At 37.9% G+C, this 22,976-nt stretch overlaps 1 long non-coding RNA gene across 2 annotated transcripts; it reads right to left on the bottom strand.

The window, feature by feature from the left end:
- Positions 1-8,877: 8,877 nt before the first annotated feature.
- On the bottom strand, positions 8,878-14,662 carry LOC112679092 (uncharacterized). 2 transcript variants are annotated; one of them, XR_003148106.3, is made up of 4 exons: positions 14,588-14,662; positions 13,053-13,281; positions 11,322-11,447; positions 8,878-9,134 (listed from the first exon to the last, which is right to left on the bottom strand). It is a non-coding gene; the product is annotated as an uncharacterized LOC112679092 (long non-coding RNA). The 2 variants fall into 2 exon arrangements; XR_003148105.3 differs by having other exon boundaries at positions 13,053-13,284; positions 14,588-14,657.
- Positions 14,663-22,976: the final 8,314 nt, after the last annotated feature.

Raw genomic sequence — 22,976 nt, 5'->3', positions numbered from 1 at the left:
GGGCAAAGAATATACAGAGGAACCACAGAAAGTCCCAGAGGGAAGCAAAAAATGAGAGGGCGACGCAGCTGCAACAATGTAAAAATAGAAACAAGAACTCTCAGCTCAGAAAATAACTGCCTCCTGATGGAGCTAGAATCTCTCTGAAAAGCAACATTCTGAAATCTTCCAAGTGTTCTCAGCATTAGAATGGCCTTGTGAAGACTAGAAGAATTACAGATTAATTACAAGAATATATTTTAGAAAGCTGGACAAGCAAATGATGACATGGAACCAGTAAAATAAACCTCTGTCAAATTTCTGGAGGGCGTTGAGCTGTACCTGACTCGAAACATTAAAATAAACACCTTCCTGGAAAGGAAACTTGCTGTGGAGGAGAGAATCTCCTGGGAGCTGATCAGCAGATGAAAGGTGAAGCTCGGGATTTGCAGCAGAAATTAGCAGAACCGGGGAAGCAAGAGAAGCCTAGAACTCCCATTTCCAGCCCTGTGGAAGCTAAAAGTTGGACACAGCCATTCAAGTCCGAGCTCACTGAAGAGGACTCGACACTGGTCTAAACATGTGGAGAAAATGAGGGTGACTGGTGGATCATTCAACACGTCTCTCTACCCCCCAAAGCCTGTAACCTCAATGTCTTCACTCAATCTCAAAGTGAATTTTCTGTTGTAAATGGGACATCCTGACAGACCTATTTATGGAAGTCTCCGAACTGGGCAAGTATTCCGGCATTATAATGGGAAAGTGAGGACTGAAATGGCAGTGACCAATAATAACCTGGCAGTTTCCATGTGCTTCTGAACCATGAAGTATTGGGAAATCCTTGAGAACTAGGAAGCTGCCTTTAAGAATATCCTCACCACCACTGCCATCACCACAGAATGTGGTCAAGATATTGCTTTAAGAGAACCAGAATGCCCTGGATTGGTCTGCCCATTCAACTAGTTCATGCATGTTCTTTGTATCTTGTACTTCTCAACAGCTGGAGTTGCAGACAGAACCTTTCATGCTTAATGACATTAAGGATTGACAGTATAAACTATTTATAGAATCTCAGTGTCAATTAAGCAGATTTTTTTTTTCTAAAATGTACCTCAATGCCTAGCTAGAATTTGATTAATCTGTCTCATATTGGAGGTGTGCTAGCCTCCAAATGCTGCTTGGAGTGGAAGATAAATTTCATTTTGACCAAGTACAGGGGAAGATATTTTATTTTGTCAATGCTTCCTGGTCATTAGACTGTCTGACTGTCCTGTGTGGTGTTGATTTCATTTCCTGGCCTAGGAGGGTCCTCCATCAAGGGCAGACTGGCCTTTGTAACATGGCCCCTGATAATAGGGCTTTATTCAAAACCTTATTGAATTGATAGAGCTATCCGTTAAAGAAGATTCACATGTGAAGATTGTTTCTGGAAACTTATTTTTCAAGAAATAAAATAACACTGTATATCAAATAATCTATAGCTGAGAAACTGATCATTGCTTCTCATAAATAGATGTCTTAGACTGGAGAAAAGAAGGCACTAATTTCAGGACATTATTCCTAGATTAATAACTTTCCTTTCATTACTAAGTTATTTTTTTAAAAGAAAATGTATCTTTGAGTTGGAAATATACCTTTTATGTATCATTGATACTCAGTAGAAGAAATGAGGCAAAGTATCTGCCTTCTTAACCTAAGAAGTTTTCTTAATCTGCATCAAAAAGACAGGTCTTACCTTCACCACTGCTATTCAACATATTATTAGAAGTCGTAGCCTCAGCAATCAGGCAACAAAAAGAAATAAAAGGCATTCAAATTGGCAAAGAAGAAGTCAAACTCTCCCTCTTCACAGATGACATGATACAGTACATAGAAAACCCAGAAGACTCCACCCCAAGATTGCTAGAACTCAAACAGCAATTTGGCAGTGTGGCAGGATACAAAATCAATGCCCAGAAGTCAGTGGCCTTTCTATACACTAACAATGAGACTGAAGAAAGAGAAATTAAGGAGTCAATCCCATTTACAATTGCACCCAAAAGCATAAGATACCTAGGAATAAACCTAACCAGAGAGGTAAAGGATCTAAACCCTAAAAACTACAGAACAAAACAAAACAAAAAAAGCAAAACAAAAAACTACAGAACACTTCTGAAAGAAATTGAGGAAGACACAAAGAAAAAAATATTCCATGCTCATGGATTGAAAGAATTAATAAATATTGTGAAAATGTCTATGCTACCCAGGGCAATTTACATGTTCAATGTAATCCCTATCAAAATACCATGGACTTTCTTCAGAGAGTTGGAACAAATAATCTTAACATTTGTGTGGAATTGGAAAAGACCCCGAATAGCCAGGGGAATATTGATAAAGAAAACCAAAACTGGGGGCATCACAATGCCGAATTCAAGTTGTACTACAAAGCTGTGATCATCAAGACATTGTGGTACTGGCACAAAAACAGACACATAGATCAATGGAACAGAATAGAGAGCCCAGAAATGGGCCCTCAACTCTATGGTGGACTAATATTCGACAAAGCAGGAAAGAATATCCACTGGGAAAAGGAGAGTCTCTTCAATAAATGGTGTTGGGAAATGGTGCATGTGCAGAAGAATGAAGCTAGACCATTGTCTTACACCAGACACAAAGATAAATTCAAAATGGCTGAAAGGTCTAAATGTGAGACAAGAATCCATCAAAATCCTAGAGGAGAACACAGGCAACACCCTTTTTGAACTTGACCACAGCAACTTCTTGACATCTATGAAGGCAAGGGAAACGAAAGCAAAAATGAATCATTAGGACTTAATCAAGATAAGAAGCTTCTGCACAGCAAAAGAAACAGTCAACAAAAACAAAAAAAAAAAAAAAAAAGAAAAAGAAAAAGTCAACAAAACTAAAAGACAACCACAGAATGGGAGAAGATATTTGCAAATGACCCATCAGATAAAGGGCTAGTTTCCAAGATCTATAAAGGACTTATCAAACTCAACAGCAAAGAAACAATCCAATCATGAAATGGGCAAAAGACAGAACAGAAATCTCACCGAGGAAGACATAGACGTGGCCAACAAGCACATGAGAATATGCTCCGCATCACTTGCCATCAGGGAAATACAAATCAAAACCACAATGAGATCCCACCTCACACCAGTGAGAATGGGGAAAATTAACAAGACAGGAAACCACAAATGTTGGAGAAGAGGTAGAGAAAGGGGAATCCTCTTGCACTGTTGGTGGGAATGTGAACTGGTGCAGCCACTCTGGAAAACTGTGTGGAGGTTCCTCCAGGAGTTAAAAATAGACCTGCCCTACGACCCAGCAATTGTACTGCTGGGGATTTACCCCAAAGATACAGATGCAGGGAAACGCCGGGACCCCTGCACCCTGATGTGTATAGCAGCAATGCCCACAATAGCCAAACTGTGGAAAGAGTCTCCGTGTCCATTGAAAGATGATGGATAGAGAAGCTGTGGTCTATGTATACAGTGGAATATTCCTCAGCCATTAGAAGAGACGAATACCCACCATTTGCTTGACGTGGATGGCCTGGAGGGTATTATGCTGAGTGAAATAAGTCAATCGGAGAAGGACAATCATTATATGGTCTCATTCATTTGAGGAATATAAAAATCAGTGAAAGGGAATAAAGGGAAAGGAGAGAAAATGAGTGAAAATATCAGTGAGGGAGACAAAACATGAGAGACTCCTAACTCTGGGAAATGAACACGGGGTGGTGGAAGGGGAGGTAGGCGGGGGTGGGGGTGACTGGGTGACGGGCACTGAGGGAGGAACTGGCAGGATGAGCACTGGGTGTTAATGCTATATGTTGGCAAATTGAACTCCAATAAAAATAAATAAATTAAAAAAAAAAAAAAGACAGGTTTTGGAACACCCAGGTGGCTCAGCTGTTGGGCGTCTGCCTTCAGCCCAGGGCGCGATCCTGGAGTCCCCGGATCAAGTCCCAATCAGGTTCCCTGCATGGAGCCTGCTTCTTCCTTTGCCTGTGTCTCTGCCTCTCTCTGTGTGTGTCTCTCATGAATAAATAAATAAAATCTTTAAAGAAACAAAAAACAAACAAACAAACAAAACCCAAAAACACAGGTCTTTTTTAAAGATTTTATTTATTTTTTTGAGAGAGTGAGCAAAAGAGAGAGCACAAGCAGGGTGGAAGGGCAGGGGGAAAGAGCAGACCTGGGGCTTTATCCTGGGACCCTGCGATCATGGCCTGAGCCAAAAGCAGACACTTAACTGACTGAGCCGCCCAGGTGCCCCAGGCTTTTATTTTTTTAACAACAACAACAAAACAAGAGGAAGTAATGTTCAATTTATTTCCAGCTGAGTGATAACCCTGTGATGATGTTTTGTTTTGTTTTTTATAGATTTTGTTCATTTATTCATGAGAGGCACAGAGAGAGAAAGACAGGCAGAGGGAGAGCAGGCTCCCCACTGAGCAGGGAGCCCGATGTGGGACTCGATCCCAAGACCCCAGGATCATGACCTGAGCCAAAGGCAGACCCTTAATCACTGAGCCACCCTGGTGTCCCTGTAATGATGTTTAATAGTGCGATACATTTTTGTATTTTGATGTTGTCTCATCTCACATGGCAGTAAGGAACTGTTTTGACTTCTGTTTGTTTTTATTTAACTAAGTCACTAATATGAAAAATCAATCAAAATTTTATAAATGTTTCCATTGAAGTAGGCTTTTAGTGACATATGTTGGAGCAGTGTATATATTGCTAAAGGTATTTTAGCATTTGATTATTTAATTGAGTCTTCTCAGTTTCCATTATAGATAGTAATAATCCGTATTTCCCTTCTCTCAAATCTATCTTATTCCACAGATTTGTTGTATGGAACAAAATTTGTTTTGAAGAAAAAAATAGACTCACGCAAGTTTAGGGACTACAGTAAGTAGAGCAAATTATCTATTTGTTGTTGTAGTTGTTCTATCCGTAGACGCTGAAGAAATGGAAGAGTCTAAGAAAAATCCCAAACCCCGTAGCATGGCTTCTACTCAGGGCCAGGATGAGGGTGAGGCCAGAGAAGTACCAAGTTACAAAATTTAAGAAGATGCAAAGGGGCCTTTCCTGATTTGATCTTTTCCAGTCCCATCTTTCAGTGTCCATACCTTGCAGCCTATACCCCAAGTCTATTGAAACACTAGTTTTTAAATGTGCCACGCTCATGATAGTCTCTCATGAAACACCTTTCCTTCTGTCCATCTAAAATTACTTTCCCTATAGCTGTCCGATATGGGGAAGAGTTCTGGAAAACGCTTCATCCACACAAAATTGAATGGATTCCCTACTACCCTTGGTATAATAGTTATCACACTGTAGGCATAGTTTTCTTTCTCAAGTCTAATTTTATTGAAGTATAATTTGCATTAATAATGTTATACTATACTATGTATATCCTTCCATTGGCTTATATATTTCATTTCTCTCAACAATTGTGTTACTTTTAGTGTACAATTCTTATATGTATTTAATAAGCTCCATTCCTAGATATTACATGTTTTTGATGTCAATTTGACATCGACAAACTTTTGACATTCACATCGTAATTTAATTTTTAATTATTCCTTGCTAGTATAGAGAAATACAGTTGACTTTCCTATACTGGTTTTGTATTTCATGATCTTGCTAAATACACTTTTAGTTCTCGTAGCTTTTTTGGAGTTTCTTGTGATCTCTTACATACATGATCATTTCATGTGCAAATACAGACCTCATCCTTTCCAGTTTATATACCTTATATTTCTTTTATTTACCTTATTATCCTGACTGGGAACTCCAGTAGAATGCTGAAAAGCAATGTTATGTTATCTTGATTTTTTTTCCCCAAATGTAGAGCCATTAAATATGCTGTTAGATGAAGGATTTTGTAGATGCTCTTTTTCAGTGTAAGGAAGTTTCTACCTATTCCTGCTATCTTGAAAGCTTTATCATAGTTTGATATCGTTTTGTCAATCCTTTTTCTCCATCTATTGAGATTATCATAAGGTTTTTCCCTTTATTTTACTAATATGGTAAATATATTGATTGATTTTCAAATTACAAATAATTTTGTACTCCAGAGATAAGTTGCATTTGGTCATTATGTAATATATTTACTATACATTACTGGATTTGATTTTTCTGATGTTTTATACAAAAATTTTGGCATTTATTTCTCAAAAAGTATTCATCTGTAGGTTTATTTTCTGTAATACTACAACTTTGTAACGTTAACACCATAAAATGAATTTTGAAGTGTTCCTTCTTTTTGTATTTTGCGAGTCTGTGAATGGTAGACATTAGATCTTTCCTTAAGGTGTGTCTAGAATTTACAAGTGAAGTTCATGGGACTGGGTTTTTCTTCATGGGAAAGTGTTTAATATAAAATTTAATTTATTTCTTAGTTATATTGATATGCAAATTTTATTTCCTTTGGGGGCAAATTTTGTAATATATGCCTTGCAAAGAATTTACCTACTATATCTATTTTAGTGGCAAATTTATCAACATGCTCTTCATATCATACTGGCCCTTTATTATCCTCCTAGTGTCTATAGAATCTGTAAGAATATCCTTTTTTCATTATTGTCATTGGTAATTGATATCATTTTCTTTTTTCCCATTCAACTTAGCATGTTTTCAATTTTATTGACACTGTGAAAGAAAACCCTTTGGTTTCTCCTACTTCTTTTCCATTTTTCTTTACATTGTTTTCTGTTCTTATTATTGCCTCCTACTTAATAGATTCTTTTTTATTATTTTTATTTTATTTATATTTCTTTTATTATTATCACTTATTTTAGATTAATTTGTTTTCTCGTTTATGAAACTCAGATAATGCATTTTAGACATATTTTATTATTTTCTAAAATAAAAATTAGAGTTATAAATTTCTTCTCTATAATGCCTCAGTTGCATCACCCAAATTTTGATATATTGTGTTTCCAAAGTCATTTAGTAAAAAATATTTTCTAAATCTTCATGTAATTTCTACTTGACCCATGGGGGTTTTGACCTATTAGGTTAAGTTGGTCAATATCTATTGATTTGTGTATTTGTTCTATCCATTACTAAGAGAGGATTATGGAGATTTACAAATATAATTGTTGATTTATCTTTCAGTTTTGTCAATTTTTGTTTCATGTGTTAGACTATTTGATTTTATCTCACACATAACTAAGATCTTTCACTTATTTTTCAGCTTTTTTTCTCTACGTATTTCAGTTTGAATCATTTCTTCTTCTTTTTTAAAAAAACTTACCATTCCAGCCATTTTATTTTATTTTAAAGATTTTATTTATTTATTCATGAGAGACACAAAGGAGACAGAGAGAGAGAAAGAGAGAGAGAGAGAGAGGCAGAGGGAGAAGTAGGATCCATGCAAGGAGCCTGACATGAGACTTGATCCGGTTCTCCAAGATCAGGCCCTGGGCTGAAGGTCGTGCTAAACTGCTGAGCCACTGGGCTGCCCTGAATCATTTCTTCTAATATATATTCAAGATCATTGAGCTTTTCTTCTGCAATTTCCAATCTGTTGTTAATAACACCCATTAAAATTTTCATTTCATATATTGCATCAACTCTAAAATGCTTACTTCATATATAGATACATATATACATATATACCTGTAGATATATATGTATATACTTTTCACTGTAGCTTCATCACATTTATGTTTTTTTAAATCATTCAGCACATTTATAATCACTATTTTAATGCCATGGATAATCCTATAATCTTTGTCATTTCTGGGTCTTTTTCTATTAGCTATTATTTCTCCTTGTGGTGGGTCACATTTTCCTGCTTCTCATAATTTTTTATTGAATTTTAGACAGAATAAAACTTACTTGTTAGTTTTTAAAATGATTTTCTATAAAGAATGGTGAACCTTGTTCTATTGGACAATCAAGTAACTTGTGAGTTAGCTTAATTGTCTGGGAACTTGTATTAAGGTACCCTTATTAACCCTTACCCTTGCCAAGGTAAGTCTAAAGTAGATTTTTCTCTAAGTCATTCGGCAACTGTGCTAAGTGTCCTGTGTGTTCAGTGACATCCCTCCACTTTGCCTGATTGAGACTCAAATGTGTCATAGCAGTTTGTGAACTCTGGTTATAACTAAGTGGTAGTTTTCCTTGTTCCACCTCATGGATTTTATCCCTACATATGTGGAGTTTGTAGTCAGTCAAAAACTCAAATACCCATGTGTATATCTAGGACTCGTTTTCTGTGTAGATCCCAGATTTCAGCAACTTTAACCTCCTCAAACTTTGATCTCTGTCATTCCTGGGTTCCCCTTTCTCTACCATGGTCCTCTGGATGTTTTAGAAGAGAATCTATTCCTTGTCTTTCTTCCAGCTTCTAGAAGCTTACCATATTCCCTAAGTTATTCCATAGTCACATTTCTTAGCACATTTCTTAGCTCTTGGCCACATTATTCCAATCTCTGATTCTGTTATCACATCACAGTCCTCTTAAGCTTATCCTCCTACCTTATTCTCATAAGGACATAATGTTTGCATTGAATCCACCCAGATAATCCAGGATAATCTCTCCATCTTAAGAATTTTAGTCAGTGTGCCAAGCCCCTTTTGCCATATAAAGTAATATATTCACAGGTTCTGACAGTTAAGACTTCAACATCTTTAAGAGGCTATTATTCAACCTATCATATTTGGTGACTTGTGTAACAATTTACAAAGAATACATTTACATGAAGATTTTGAATGTATTGTTTTTTGGGGGGTTAGCATTTTGGATTTTTTAACTAAGCAGAAAGGAAGGGACTTTATTAAATGTCTATGGAAGTGGGCTAGTAGGTGGAGAAGATAGCGTAATACTGACAGTTCTTCAGATAAACAGAACTAATAGGATGCAGAAACAGAGACAGAGATATTTGAGATTTATTTTAAGAAGTTAGTCCATGTGATTGTGAGGGCTGGCAAGTCTGAAAATTCTGTGGGGCAGGCCAACAGGATGGAAATCCTGGCAAGAGTCAATGTTGCAGTCTTGAGCCAAAAGCAGTCTGAAGGCAGAATTTGTTCTTCCTCTGGGGATCTCAGTCTTTTTTCTTAAGACCTCTGATTTAATGAAGCCCACCAATTTACTCCAAGTCTGATGATTTAAGTGTATACATCTAAAAAATACTTTTAAAAAAATTTTATGAATTTCATTTTTTTTCATTTAAATTCAATTTGCCAACATATAGTATAACATCCAGTGTTCAGAGGATCCCTGGGTGGCTCAGCAGTTTAGCTCCTGCCTTTGGCCCAGGGTGCCACCCTAGAGTCCCGGGATCGAGTCCTTTGTCAGGCTCCCAGCAAGAGCCTGCTTCTCCCTCTGCATGTGTCTCTCTGCCTCTCTCTCTCTCTCTATGTCTGTCATGAATCGATAAAAAATAAAAAATAAAATCTTAAAAAAATATCCAGTGTCCATCACATGACATTCCCTCCTTAATGCCCATCACACAGTTACCCCATTCCCACACCCACCTCCCCTCCGACAACCCTCTGTTTCCCACTGTCAAGAATCTTTCATAGTTTGACTTCCTCTCTAATTTTTCCCCCATTAAGTTTCTTCCTTTCCCTTATGGACTCTTTTCTTAAATTCCACATATGAGTGAAACCATATGAAAATCATCTTTCTCTGATTGATTTACTTCACTCAGCATGATGCCCTCCAGTTCCATCCATATCGATGTTAAAAAATACTTTCACAGTAAGATCTAGACTGGTGTTTGACCAAACAGCTAGACATCAGAGACCAGCCACGTTGTCAGATAAAATTAACAATCACAGACAGCGTAGTGTCCATCCTTCTATCCAGTCACCTGTACAGAGGATTTGCTTTAGGCAGAATAGGGTACGCCTCCAACATAGGGATTTTAAAGTGAATATGACATCATCTTGGCACCTCAGCATTTGGAGTCTTTGAGAACACTGGAACTTAAATCTTGGTATGGACTTTCAAATTCTTATATTAAGAAGAGCCTTTTTAAGCAGCTTATCTGGCGGGAAATATCAATGAGAAGGAGCCTACGTATGAGATAAACTTGTGCCAAGAGACTGGTTCCTGAACACATGAGAATATTCCCTGAGAACTTCACTATCCTAAGGGAGATTTGGAAGTTGGTGGATGTCCTTTACAAATTAAGATAAATTATGTCAAAGTTCATATTATAAATCTTAAAATAATTCAATCTGTATCGTAAAAGGGGAAACACCCATGAAAATTCAAGTTACAGTTATTTGTAACCTGAAAATTTCAAATCATTTTTATGACACATAGATCTTAGAGTCCTTAATAGTGTTTAAAATCACTGTGACTTTCTTCACAGTACCTGCAGTAGGCACCTACTGTACACACCAAGAAAACACATTGATCTAGACTTGGAGTTTCTCCAGGCCACTGGAGGAAGGGGGTTGAAATGATAGCACATGCATCTGCTCCCAGCCTTTCTAGAAAGGGGAAGTAAGCACATGCAAAGGCTTAGAGTGAGACAAAGCCCAAGTGGAAGTCTTTGTGTTTTGAATACTGAAGTTCAGGGAGGACCTCACTCATGATGAAGCTAAAGAGGGAGATAGGAGAAAGACCAGTCAATATCACAGAGAGCTTCTGTCGTAATCATGAAGATGATAAGCAGAAAGTGGCATAACCAGGTTTGCATATTTGAAAAGGTCATTCTGACCATAGTGTGAAAGGGGTAGAGTGGATTGGTCAAAATAAATGCATTGTAGACCAATTGAGAGGCTATGGTAATTATTCCAGGCTAGAGGTGACTGTGACTTAGAAAAGCTGATGATGGAGAGAAGAGTGGATACTTGGGGATATTTAGAAGCAAAACCAACAGTCCTGTTGCTAAACTGAACATCCCATATGCAATACCCATTTGTTGGGGTAGGCAGGTTAATGATTATTGCATCTGCAAATATGGAATCCATGGTCGCATTTACATGTTAACAAAGTACAACCAACAAACCACAGTGCAAATTTTTCTCAACACTAAGAAGAAATAGAATGCTCATAATGAGGAAAACTGCTCCTGATTTTCGAAATTGGTATCGGAATGTTATTTGAATTTGACAGCAAAATTCACAGATTATGAAGCTTGCTCTGCTTTGTCATTGAGTCTGTAAGCTAGTGAACAATGTCACCATTTATTCTAGAAGGAATAAGCATCCAACCAAATCAGAGAGCTGAGTAACGGCTCTCAGTAATATTCTCATCAGAACTCATTCTGGCATCAAACTAAGTTCCCCAGACAAATTACCAAGTTTTATACATAAATTTTTCTTCTCCACATTCCTCTCAGCCAAAGCTTTACCTTAACTTACTTTAAATTTCTTTTCTGTTTTTCTTCTCTCCCATAAAATAAATGCCAGTACTTTCACCTCAAAATGCCTTCTCCATTTTATTGTCTTATAACAAATTTTCCTCAGTCTCCAATAGCATATTTTGTACTGAGAATGAAATTGGAAAAAAACATCATTAGATTTGAAGCTCTTTGGGAGGATTTTGTCTTCTTTTCTCCAAAATAGCCCTAAAACCTATGAGAATGCCTGGGATATGTTCAGTGTTGAGTAAATACTTGTTGAATACATAATAAATACATGAATGAATAAATGAGTGAATGAATAAATAAAGTTAACCTAAATGATTCTCAGGTCAGCCTTCTCTAATCCTCCAGAATAGGTCATGCTCTCAAAGGAAACTAGAATATATCACCCCAAAATATGCCACTTTGGCATAATTATTATTTATTATTATCACTTATTTCTTAATCACGTACTTCTTAAGTGATTAAGACACTAAGGAAAAAGCAGGTGCAAGAAGAATGTTCTAACCCTGTTTTTTCTTTCTAAAAGCAAGAGATAAAGCTCCCTTGTGAAAGGTCCTCTCCCTCTACAGAAGGAAGAAAGACATTTTTATCATGGGGAATTTGGGGTTGAGAAATGTGTACAAACAAACCTGGTTACACACTCACCTTTATCTTCCTACGTACTTCACTATTTACTACTCCTGGCCTCAACCTATTTGTCTTATCAATTCCTCACAAATGTATCATTCCTTTGTCGAAAAGGTATAAAAGCTTCCTGTTCCAGTCACTTCTCTGGGTCTTCATTCTCTTATGAAGGCTCTCACATGTAATAATTTAATAAAATTTTCATGCTTTTCTCCTGCTAATCTGTTATTCTTAGGCCCAACCAGAGACCCAAAGAGGGTAGGTAGGATCTTCCTTCCCCACATTCCCTATCGATCATTCTTTTTAAGCCCCATTCTTCTTCTTCATCGCATTGCTCACAATTGTAATTAAGCGATTGAGTAATTGGTTATTTAACTTACATTCTCTAGCATACTCTAAGCTCCATTATGTCAGAGATCATGCTGCTTTAGTCATTGCTATCTCCCTGATGCCTAATACTGAGCCTGGCACACAGAAGTAGGGCAATGGATATTGTTTGCCAAGTGAAAAAATGTTAAATAAAGTAATCAAGAGATATGAAAACTGTTAGGTCAAGGGAAGGAATTTGTAGCTTCAGACTTAACCCAGATTTCCAGTTAAGGGAATGGAGGCCCAGAAATTTAAGTGACTTGCTCGCTGTTTCAAAGCTAATAAGTAGTCAGGGCTGTATTTCAATCCCAGTTCTCTCCAACTCCATAGCTTGTGCTTTGAAATGGAAACACTGTGCCATGCTGCACCATTTATGCAATGATATATTCATTTAAAGCACCAGAGATCACATTTTAGTAAGAAAAAGAGTTTGTAGTATGAGATGAATCAATCAGCCATATGGAAGGAAGAAAAAAAGAACAGGCTGAAAGCTTCCTTTCACTTTGTACAATATGAATTGTCACAGGAATCAAATTTGGCACATACTGTAAAGCAGAGAAAAAAATTATCCCACATCGGATGTAAAATGTGACTTGCATTTTGCCTGTGTTTTTGAAATCCTGAAGAGGATACCAAAAGACTTGTGGAGTTGAGGGCACGATGTTTTGATGATGAGCTTTTTATGCACTTATCCCCAGGCAGGGAGATGAGGACCTGAAAAATTAAAGCTGACCTCAGACACGATGAATACATTAAGCGAGGAAGCTGCTGGTCCGGGTCAGTCAGCCTTCCTGAAGCAGAGTGGATGTGTCTCAGGACGGGGAGTCTCCAGACGGAGGCAGGGCAAGGAAATGGCCTGTCGGGCCATAAAACATTTACATCTGGTCCTCTTCTGTCTCGTCTCTTTGAGGTGGTTTCCTTGCCTTCAGCAACATCCCAGGCTCACAACCAGGTTCCTCTGCCTGCTAATTGGAACAGAGGTCGATCAAGCCTCCGCCTGCAACCGGCATCTGAGTCTAACAATAGCAAGTAGCTAATAGAGTTATTGTAGGTAATAGAGTTTATGGACCACTAATGATTAACTCTCTCTAACCTGCCACTTTCGGGTCCCACAGATTGTCACTTCACGGATGGCTCTGCAGTACGGTCTTTGCCACTCTTGAATCTCAAGGGCAGACCTCCTAGCAGGTCCTTATCACAGAATTTCAAAATTCGAAAGCTTTTTAGAGATCACGAGGTACAACACATGCCACATGGGATAAATCATCTTTAAAATGTCTGTCTACCCTAAAGGATCCTCTGGCCTGTGTGGCAACCCTGTGACGGAGAACCGCTGCCTCATGAGGCAGCTTGAACAGATCAAGTCGTTAGAAAAATCTTCCATCATTAAGTCAAAATGGATTTTCTTGGAACGTCCACTCCTTATGGCTTCCTCTGCTCTCCAGAATTGCAGAACTCCTTTATCTACATTGTGTAGCTAATGCTGCAAAAGGCCTGGCGTATTGAAAATAGCTCTGGAGTCTTACAACCTTGGACTCAAATGTTAATTCTGGAGTTTAGTAACCATTTATCCTTCCTCAAATTCAGTTTCTCCCCCGAAGGAATGGGGATAACACCTCATGGAATTGCTGTGAGAATTAAATGAGTTAAATGCTACTCAGAACCAAGGGGTAGATCTGGTGGTGAAGAGCACAGACTCTGGAACAAACTGGCTTGTCTTGAAATTTGTCCCCAACACTTAACAGTTCTGTGACTTTGGGCAAGTTACTTAAACTCTCTGGTCTCATTTCTCCATTTGTATAATACCTATGAGGAAAACAATATTACCTATCTCCAGGCTGCTTCTATACGGGAGCATCATTGCCCACTAGGACAGCAGATACTTCTACTGGATCCTCTCTGGTGGATCCAGTGATAATGGTCAACCAACAAAGTGGAAAAGGCAGACAGGCTCTTAGCCACCATCGTCTAGAGCTGTCGCCCATCTCTTCTTCCCACATTCCATTGGCCAGAACTAGTCATGTGCCACATCTGAACATAAAAGGGCTGGGAAATGAAGGCTGGGGCCTTCCAGGGAGAAGAGGAAGTAGGTTAGGTGAGTATATAGTAATGTTTCTGCCACAAACTCCAAGAAAAGTGCTAATATATATTGTCCCTTAAGTGTAGGCCATCATTATTACCATACCATGTGATAATACCAGTTAGAGAAATTATAAGAACCCTTAATATTTAAAATATGATCACATTTGCTGGGCTAAGCATTCTCACTTTTTCCAGTGATTCCTCATATTATCATGGTTTAGGGTCTGCCATTGGTTCTTAGACTTCATAATGTCACTATCATTCCAGAACACAAGGAATACAGAACATACGCATCTGAGCTCATAATGTGCACACAATACGAACGCAAATTAACTGGTCCCATTTTATATTTCTTTATTTTTCTTCATCTCACATTATTCCTGAATCTGTGCCTTGTATTTGCTTTAACTCAGACTTAGCTTCAGGAAATACTACTGATGAGGAGTTTTTAAACTGTGAATTTTAACTTGTGGGTGGGACAAGAAAATTTCAGAAGGTCTAAACCTGCATTTTTAGAATAAAATAGAAAAAATATAGAGTTGCTGTTAAGTTATATGTAAAGCTTTCAGAATCCTAACTTTTAAAATTGGAGAAAAACTTGAAAAGGAAGAAAATTCTCACACAAACTACAACATACATGAAACTTAAAGACATTAGTTTATGTGAAATGAGCCATTAACAGCAGGCAAATACCGTATGAATTTCACTTACAGGAAGTACTGGACTAGTCAAATTCATAGAGCTAGAAAGTAGAATGGTAGCCGCTGGGCTCTAGGGGATGGGGCTGTGGGACTTACTGTTTTGTGGGTGCAAGTTTCAGCTTGGGAAGATGACAAAAGTTCTAGAGGTGGATGGTGGTAGTGCTGGCACAACAGTGTAAAAGTATGTAATGTTGCTGATCTGTGCACTTAAAAATGGTTCACATAATACATTTTATGTTACATATTTTATCATAATAAAAACAGAGAAAGATTAGAAAGTATGAATGCCTTACACTTCAGTGAGGTAGGTATTGTTTAATAAGACATTTATTTCATATAAATGTGTGCTTAGTCATAAAGTAAATGTATGTCTTACATAGGTCAAGGTTTAAAAAAAAGCCACTGTTCCAGAAAATAATCATCAAAACAACAAAATAAAGCACATACACTATTTTTCCTGAGCAGATTCACCCTTGTTAAATCTGGGTCCCTAACAATTGTTGCTTTTGAAGTCCCAGAAATAGTTGCAGCAGTGCACACACACACACACACACACACGTGCACACACACGTATGCACATACGCACATGCACACGTCACTTCTCACTCATTTGAACTACTCCATATTCTTACATCCTTCCCTTTTCTCCTGCTCACTTTTCTTTTTATCCTTTAAGGGTCAAGATGAACATTGTTCTTCTGGGAGCCCTCCTTGACCTCCACCTCTGACCCTGCTTAGAGAAACATGTATTTCTCTATCATAGCATTTATAACTCTATTGGCAATGCTTAATTTTCTACCTCCCTCACTCAATGATAATCTCTAAGAAGAATGTGTTGATCTTGCTCACTGCTAAATCTTCAGGATTTAGCACAATGCCTGGTGCACTGTTAAGTGCTCAATAACTATCAATGAATGAATGAATAATGACTGAAAATGGAGATATCCTACTAACACACTCAAACTAAAATCTATAACATGATCTTTTAGATAACTCAATTTTTTATTTCATTTTTATCCCTATATCTTTTTAATTCTCCATGGTCTAGTCTCAAAAGGAGAGGGAATAACATAGATATTTATTTTGTAATTATTTCTATGATCCCTTTTTCCATATGACAGTGAAGGGCTTAGTGTTAAAGGAGTGTATGCAATGAGATCATTAGAGCAAAGAGAATTTTATTGTGAAGAAAGGAAACGAAAGCAAGATTTTGAGGTGAAGTTGAGCTTCACTTTTAGCGCTGTGTTTTATGGCAGTCACAGATGTTTGAGATCCACACATGAGCCTAAAATACCCTCTACCTAGACCTCTAAGACCTTTAGTAGCTCCTTGGAAGGTGTTATTTATACAGACACATCTTTAAAAAGTGACGGTTTTTCCTCGACTGCAAACACTCACCCATGAAACCCTGTTGTATTGCTCTACCTTCTTGCTGGTGTATTCTCACTGTCCAGTCTTGCCTCCAAAACTATCAAAAATGAGAGACACACAGTGTTGTGCTTCCATCCACTTTCTGCCAGGTGCTAGGGAAAAGGCTAATCTGTCATATTGGGTCAAGGAGGGAGACTAGAAGCAGGTAGATAAAAGGTCAGTCTTTGCATTTTCTGTTTTTCCCATATTTGATTAACTTCTAGGCATTTTTAAAATCCACATTACTTCTAGTGGATATTCTAAGGGGGGCATAAGAGAATAAACTTTGGATCATTCATTTTTCACTTGTTGAATAAACCTCTCATGGTTAGTTGAAGTGCAGTCTGGTTCTCTGATGCTATTCTCCACATTCACATTTAGAATCTTCTGCTAACACAGGAAGTTAATTTGCCTTTTCTTCACTCAAGATACTGATGCATATTTATGAGAACTGGTTCTTGGACCACCCCTGCAGCAAGTCATCAATAAACAGCTTACTATCGACAAGACTGCCATTGAAACAAAAACTCCTCAGATTATATGCCCCTCCTGGAAATTCTGACTCTTACAATTTAGAGCAGAAATTAGAAACTAATAGTAGCTTTTATAATTAGCAAGTCACTATCACACACCCCCAAGGACCCCCAGGACCCCCAAGATCTTTAATTACCCCAACTTTAGAGACTTTTTTTTCTATCCAGCTTTGCATATCCATACTTTAGCCTTGAAAGTGTAGATAATTAGATGTTAAAATTTACTTATTACCTACATTTTTAAGTGCCATGTCCAAGAAAATAATAAAAAGGTACATTCCTAGGAATCTATAGTAGTACTGCTTGGCTAGAAAAATGAGAATGAAGTTCAAACAAGGAGCCTTTCATTTTGAATACCAGAAAGAACAAAAGGGACCCCAAGTAAGAGCATCATACCCCTTGATGCCCGTGGCCAGTAATATTCTGACACCCAAGATGCAACGCGTCGGCAAGAGGGAAAATTTCAGGATCCCGGAACCAGGCGATCAGAGCTGTGCTCTCCTCTAGGAGAGCTAGAGGTGAGATGTGCTACACCAGGAACAAGGGTCTCAGCTGGAGGGGCAGGGGCTTTGGAACTTCTCTTTTCTCAGCCAGAATTCTCTTTCAGCTACACCATTGAGTGAATTTTCTTTATATTCTTCAGTTCTCAGTCAAGTGACCCTGCCTCAGAAAGGTCCTCTCTGACCTCCCTCTTTCACATACTCCCAGGACCCCAGGAAGTCTTGATTTCATTGTCACCTGACTTTTTTCATAGTTCCTACACATCTTAAATTATTTTATTTTGGACTTTACTTGGTTTTATTTATCTCTCCTCATATAGAATTTGCATTTCATATGAGCAGGTGCCTTCTCCATGTTTCCAGGCATATGACTGTGCATGGACGAGGTGCTCAGTAAATGCTTGTGACATGAATGGATGAACGAATGATGGAATACATTCTTACATGAACTATGTGGACATTGGCATGCATACCACATCCATAATCTGCTGCCTCTCAGGTTGCCTTGATTAGACCTGTTTCCTTTTGATAGAAGATAGTACAACACAACCATTCCTTTCTAAGGGATCTAGAATCCCTGTCATATGAAGGATGCCTCATCACTGCCAAAGGTCTCATTTAATCCACGCAACACTCTGTGAGAGTGGTGTTATTACCCCATCCTAGAAATAAGGAAAGTCACAAGCTGTACATGAACCATGATTCTGTCTCCAAATCCCTTGTTCATTTCTTCAAATAAAATTCTGAGCCTCCTGGTATCTGTGGTGCTGAAATGGAAAAAAAAATACAAATGTTGGTAGGGGACTAATCATCTTTTGCTTTGTTTTTCTTTCTCTTGGCTTTCATATCTTTGAAAGGCATGGGAGGAGGAGTGTGTGTGTGTGTGTGTGTGTCTATGTGTGTGCGTGACAGAGAGAGAGAGAGAGAGAGAGAGAATAGACTCTACACCAGTCTCCACCATTCATTACATCTCCTGGAATTAACCAATTAAAATATCCTAATTCCTAATCTTACCCTGGGTCAGGGTAATGCATTAGGAAGAAACTTTGACTTTGGAGATGGAAAATATACATTCTGGGCAGCCCAGGTGGCTCAGCGGTTTAGCACCTCCTTCAGCCTGGGGTGTGATCCTGGGGTCCCAGGATTGAGTCCCACGTCGGGCCCCCTGCATGGGGCCTGCTTTTCCCTCTGCCTGTGTCTCTGCCTCTCTGTCTGTGTGTCTTTCATGAATGAATAAATAAAATCTTTAAAAAAAAGAGAGAAAATATACATTCTAATACTGACATCAATATACATTAACTTTGTGGCTTTGGGAAAATTATTTACCCTTTCTAAACCTCAGTTTCCTTAAAATTAGAATAACAATATGATGTATATCATATAGTTGTTACAAGTTGTAAACAAGAGTTTATATTTAAAAATCTTAACAACGTATTGAATACCCATAATCTGCATGAAAGTTTGTTCCTTTCTCCTTTATTTAGATTCTATTTTCCCTTTTTGTTATTTTATCCGCAGTACATGTTAGGGTTGCTTATTGCTTAGGCATTGTTATATTTACTCAAGCAATAAATATTTCATTTTCACCCACCACTTTTTCGTATCTCATAAACCAAGTTTGGGCTACTGGTGTTAGGCATCTATTTTAAGTTTTTCATTTCTTGATCCAGTCCTTCTGATAATCCACAAGCGTGGAAGTAGGAGCTGTCTGTGGTTGTGCTTTTTTTTTTCTAGTTATAACTCTAACTGAATTTTAAAAAGAATTATAGAGTCTTAAAATTTGGAAGGAAAAAAACTTAGAGGTCATTGGTTGCAAAAGCCAACTGAATAAAACCTGCCTGGGAGCTTGGCAAAAATACAGATATTACAACCTAGCAGTATAGATTCCAATTTAGCAGATATGGAAAAATACCCAGAAATTAGTAATTTTATGATGCTCCCCCTGGATTCTGATGCACAGCCAAATTTGGGAAGCAATGAAATATAGACTAGCAGTTTTCAAATATTATTAACTTTTTAAAAGACTTTTTTTCACTTCTTCACTTGGAACCTTAAGATGTAAAGCTAGATGTAAATCAAGAGCTGTCCTGATTGAAGGCAAGAGGATGGAAACCTTGGCTGCTCCCTTCCTCCATGGTTCCTGAGGCCCACTGAGGAACTCCAATGAGGACTATAGTTTGAAAATTACTAATCTAGACCAAGTCGTCAGAAATATCACTGGTCCATGGTCATTCAGTTCCCGTTTGGATGCTCTTAGTCATGTAAAACCTTCATTTTATAAATAGTTTCTACAATTGAGATATAAAGTTATTTCTTATTTGCTAGTCATATCTTGCTGCCCCAGACTTCTGCAGATTTGTGCACTGACATAATTCAATAGCTCAACTAAGCATAAAACTAAAATTCTCCCTGGGGTGAAGATAATGCTTTCTTCTCATTCCTGCCTCCTGGTACTCTAACCATCCTCTTTTCTGTTTCATTTTCTTCTTTCTTTCTTTCTTTCTTTCTTTCTTTCTTTCTTTCTTTCTTTCTTTCTTCTTTCTTTTTTCTTTTCTTTTTCTTTCTTTCTCTCTCTCTCTTTCTTTATTTCCTGTCTCCTTCTTAATTCTTCCCTAAATTTCTCTCCTTTTTCCCAGATAGCCATACTATAACAAAGAAATTACATACACAGGGCAAAATGTTCTTAAAAGTCCCTTTAAATTATAAATGGAAAAATCTATCATTGCTTTGACAAAGAAAAAAGTAAATTAGCTTATTTGTGTCACCTCTTGATATAGTTTGTACATATATAACGATTTCTAAATTTCTGCTTATTCTACAAGCACATAGTCACAAAAATATTTTTGAGCATTGACTCTGTATGCAGCCATGTGCTAACATTCGCAAAGAGGAAGAGGGGAAAAATATATAAACAGTTATAATATAGATAATGAGATAAGTCCCCAAAAGACATCATAAGAGCAAAAAGAGGAAAGTGACAGCTACAGGAGGAGGAGCTACTTGAATTGGGTCAAGAAGAAGAGTTCATAAGAGAACGAGAAGAAGCAGAGAGGGAAAAGAAAGAAAGATTGGTAAAATTACAAGAAACATTTTTTCTCAAGATTAAACAATGAAAAAAATGAAATACCTGGAATTTCTACAAAACTGTCATGAGGAGTGCAAAATCTCTAGGAACTCTCTGTGATTCCCAATTGTGAGTTTTAAATAAGTCTGAGTTCTGAAGGAAAAACAATATGATTTCATCTGCATCGTAACTCAAAAGAAATGTACTAAGTTAACATCAGTAGCATGAACTTTTTCTCGTTAAAAAAAAAATCTAGTGATCAGGTGTGTTGTGATGGGGTAAAAAAGTACTATATTTCATTATTAACCTTACTGATCTATTTGACTTTTTAAACTATGTATATAAAGCAATTATAGAAAGAGAATTATATCAACATAACAGAAATTTAATTTTACTTTAGAGGGGATAGTGGTATGGCTCAGCATGCTTGTATGTTGTCAAATCAGCGTTAATGCCATCTCCTTCTGACATCCCTCTACTGTAGAAGAGAAGCTGGAGAACTATATTTCCCAGCATCCCCTTCCCTGTATAGTTCTAGAACGCAGTTCACTAATGCAGGGAGGGAAACGCTGAAGAAAAGAAACCATCCTTTCTCAAAGTTGTAGCCAAATGCCTGGGTAGAAAGCAGACTTGAAGTTTAAAGGAGCAGAGGATTTTAAGAATCATCTAGGACAGTGCTACAGGCAGAAAGCATTGATGGGAACTGCCCTGAGGTTCTTGGGGTGTGCAGCTATTTCCAGGTGAGCCCTTGAAAACCACAAGTGTCTGCGCTTACAAGCAGAGACAAGTGTGTGATGGCCTCATTGACCTTTGCCTGAACTTGCAAATGGTTCCATAAGCCTCCAATTCCCTATATTACAGCACTTTATACCCAGAATACGTAGACCGGCTTCTTGCCTGAATCTAACTGGTACGATCAGAAGGAAATTCTTCTTTAACTTTCTTATGATATCTGTTTCATTATAAATAACATTGCAGTGATGACATGTGTTGTACTACTTATTAGAATTAGAGAGACTGAATAGAGGATGGTGGGTAAGAGTATACTCTGTGGAACCAGGTTCCTGGGGGTCACATCTCAGCTCAGTAGGTTTCAGGCTAGGTCATTTTGGGAAGATATTTAATCCTAGTGAGCTTCATTGTTCCTCACCTGTAAAATAGGGATAATAATCGTACCTTTCTTAGAGGGTCACTTGGGAATTAAATATCAATACAGGAAAGTTTTATAAAAATCTTTGACACAGAGTAAACATTCAATAAATTTTAACTGTCATTCTTGGTATTTATTATTTAAATTTTCTCTGCTCTCTCTTAAGAGCACCCATCCGGTAACTAGTGATGGAGAATCTCTCCTTGACTAAACTTTAGTTAGACTCCTTTGAGCCCTGTTCTTACTAAGCCCTGTCCTTAGGCTGCTGAACCCAGTTTTAGCAAAGAATCCCACAAGCCAGTTTAATCAAGAATCCCCCACTCTGGATATCTAATTGAGCTCCTCTGCCTCCATCTTTGATAGCTAGCCAAGTAGTTCTTTCCCTAAAACCTCAATGTCTAACCAAATTCCTCTTGTGATTTTCCATCTACTTTCTCACCCTGCCAGTTGACTATGAATCCTCTCTTATCCATATCATATTTGGTGTTCAGTCTCTCCCCTATTGTGATAGTCTTGAATAAAACCTTCCATACTATTTGTGACAAGTGTCCAGATTTTTTTTTCTTTGATAGTGGCAGGGAGAAAAAGGTCTAATTTCAGTCAACTACTTATATGCACAATTTGATAATTTAAATATTCTCTTTAAATTTGGCCTACTCTTTTTTCCCCCTTCTTTTCTAGGTTTCTATTTAAAATATAATCTGGGTATGCAAGAGGGCTTTACTTAACCTGATGTTGGTCTTTATGTGTGTGTCATTCAAGTGCACTAGTGTTTAAGTGGCTTGATCTTACGTTTGCCGGTTGGGATCCTCCCTTTGACTGAAGAAGTTGTGGTCTATTTTTCAACTAGATCAGGATATGGAGGCCCCTCTCTGCTGACTAAGCCATTGCTGGGCTCTCAGTGGTGCCGAAGACAACTCTGAGTCTCCATTATATTCCATCTGGCACCTGACTCAGCTGTTCCTCCCATTCCCATCTCTGTACCACCAAAGGCTTTGCTATGATGACTCTTTTCCTTCCATGGCCCCATGACATTCTACTGGTGCTCAAATCCATGTCCATGCCACACAGGGTCCAAGGAAGCTCCTCAAGTACAAAATAGAGTCTCTGTGGTTGACCATGATTCCATGTTGTCCTGGGCTTGTTCTGCAAAGCTTGTTCAGCTCAAAGGAATAGGACAAGAGTCCTCCCCATTTGGATTTCAGAGCTGACAAACA

Source organism: Canis lupus, chromosome 6 (assembly GCF_003254725.2).
Source record: "Canis lupus dingo isolate Sandy chromosome 6, ASM325472v2, whole genome shotgun sequence".
Classification (NCBI taxonomy): domain Eukaryota; kingdom Metazoa; phylum Chordata; class Mammalia; order Carnivora; family Canidae; genus Canis; species Canis lupus.
Note: the sequence above shows the minus strand (reverse complement) of the source record. Positions and strands in the feature narration are given on the sequence as shown.